Genomic DNA, 2,877 nt, shown 5'->3' with positions numbered 1-2,877 from the left:
ATCAAAGTGATACTTGAGTAAAAAGTACAAGTATCTTATCATAAAAGTACTTTGGTAAAAGTTAAAGTCTTCTCTAAAAATATTACTTGAGTAAAAGTCTTAAAGTATCTGATATTTTTTGTACTTCAAGTATAAAAAATAAATTTCTGACACAAAATCTACATAAGTATCAAAAGTAAAAGTACTGAGTAAAAGTGAGCAGTTATATTTTCCTAAAAGACATTTATTGTGAGGTGACTTCTCCAAAAAATATATTTTCTAACAGCGTGCAGCTGTGATGGGTTGTGTACAAGATTAAAGTGTGTCAGAATGGTATATATTTATACTTCTCATCCAAACACAATTAAATTCACTCAATCAGGAGACACAATTTATAGGATAGTTTTTTTTAAAGGGAATAACAACTTGGAATAAAACAGGAGTAACGACTTTCTACTTCTTACCTTTTTTTTAAAAAAATGTAGTGAGTAGAAAGTACAGTTAACTGTGTAAAAATGTAATGAGTATAAGTAAAAATTATGCTGAAAAGTAATTACTCAAGTAAAGTACAGATAACCAAAATTTCTACTTAAGTACAGTAACAAAGTATTTGTACTTAGATATTTTACAACTCTGAATGTGGCGTCCTTTTTGTATGTCTTTGAATGAGTGTGTGTGAGGATGAGGGCGGGATGGTGCGATTGTGTATGTTTGGGTATTTGCCAGGCTGGGGCCTGGGCTGCCCCCCCTGCTGGTTTGTCTGAGGGCCCACTGCTACACTGCCCCCCGGTGGGGTGTGCAGTTCCCCGCCAGCGTGCTGGGGTTCTCGAGGTCTGGGGCCGGGCGCTGGGGCGGGTGCCAGCCTGCCCTGGTGATTGCCTGCTGGGGCTCGGGTCCTCTGGCCCTGTCGTGCTTTGGCCTGGGGGGGTGGGGGGGGGGGCTGCTTTGTTTAAAATGATAAGCCTGAATAAACAGGAATCAACTGGATTTCTTCTTTAAAACTTTATTTCCAATAATCTGACTCCAATCAGGTTCACAGAACAGCACTCAGCACACAGGCCTCAGTCAGACCTTCGGCTCATATCAAGAAAACCCAAACAAAGCAGAGCTGCTCTGCTCAGAAGCAGAGACTCTAACACAGTGACAACTCCTTCTTTCTATTACAATAATGAAGTGAACTTGTATCTTTCTTCCTGGTTACACCCCAGAGGTGTTACCTTTTACGTCAGACATCAGAACGTCACTCAGTTTTGTTTAGGCTAAAAGAAAGAACACATGATAAGACACACACACCAACTCTTATTCTGTTATGGTCTTAAAGCTGCAATGATCAGAAAGTAAAAAAATACAAAACTGAATTTAATATTCATTTAATCAGTTACAAAATTTCTTCAATCTTGTCGCTGCTGGCCCCGGGGGTTTACTGCGTGTGGTCACTGGAGGGACTCGCCCGGTTCTCCCCTTATGGTCTGATCTGGGGGGTGGGTGGGCGGATCTTCCCGTGTGGGTGCCTTTGGGGGCTCTGTGTTCGGGGTCCCTCTCCGGTCCTTGGGCTCTGGTCTCCCCAATGTCTGCCTCGTGCGTTGGGGTTTGGGCCTTTGGTCCTCCACAGTCACTAAAATATTCCATTAGAGAAATCTTGTAAATACACACATGTTCACAACTGCTCACAAACAGGTGTTCTGATCCGGGGGTTCTGACTGGTCACTGAGTGCGTATATATGTCTGTGTGTATTTATCTACAGTATGTATGAATGTATGCATGTATATATTTATATAGATATGTATGGGTATATGTTTAAATGTATGCATGCTTTACAGAGAAATTATAATTAATTTTATTATTATGTAGATATGTGTTTTTGTTGCTATGTTCTCTTAGCGGACAGATGTCGGGTGTGTGGCCTTGTGTTTCCTTGGTGTATATTTAATATATTTCTAATCTCTATTTCAGTCTTTCTAATTACATTTCCTCTTTGTTTTTCCTATTTTCTCTTTTCTTAAAAAATCACTGATGATGAAGAAATTAAGAAACTAATAAGTTCTTTTTTCTACTGAAGTGAAAAAAAAAACAACAACAGGTGATTTTGAGCATGTGTCAGAAAAAGAAAACTCAAAGAATGTAGAGAAGACCGTGAGAAAAGTTGAGCTGGGTTGGCTCAACTTTCGTAATGGAATGTTTTTTTCAAGTAATGACAAAAAAAGGTGGAGGAACAAGAAAAATAAACGTCAAAAAACTAGAAAAAATGAGTAGATAGAAAAAGCTTCAGAGTTGTTTTTTCCTGGTCAAAAAAATTCTGAGGGAAGAATCACAGATTTTGAGGTTGACTTAACAGATTTTCAGGAGCGTAGATGAACACATTACAGTCAGAGAACTGTACGAACAGACAAAACTGCCTCTTTTGCGTTTTTACTTAACAACAAAAAGTAAGGACAACATTTGTGATTCACAGCCAGAAAAGCACAGAGGAACCTCAACTGACACATCAGTTCTCTCACTCTAGTCTAAACACACTGCTGACTGAACCTGAAGCAGCAAATACAACTGATGTTATTTATGTTGGAACCAGCAATGATTGAACAAACACAAATGCTGATATTTTCTCCTTTGTTTACTTCACTGTCAACATGGAGGATTTGTCCAGTGTGACAGAGCTTGATGTCACCAATAATCTGAATGTTTCTGAAGATAGTGGCACTGYTACCTTCTTGACAGAACACAGTCTGAAACAAATAGTCTCAGTCTTGATGACACGCGCCCTCTGTCTTCACCGTCATCTACAGCGGGTAAAATAAGTATTGAACACATTAAACATTTTTCTCAGTAAATATATTACTAGAGGTGCTAATGACATGAAATTTTCACCAGATGTTGGTAACAACCCAAGTGATCCATAC

This window comes from Austrofundulus limnaeus, unplaced genomic scaffold, assembly GCF_001266775.1.
Source record: "Austrofundulus limnaeus strain Quisiro unplaced genomic scaffold, Austrofundulus_limnaeus-1.0 Scaffold385, whole genome shotgun sequence".
Lineage (NCBI taxonomy): Eukaryota > Metazoa > Chordata > Actinopteri > Cyprinodontiformes > Rivulidae > Austrofundulus > Austrofundulus limnaeus.
This window is presented reverse-complemented; position numbering follows the sequence as displayed.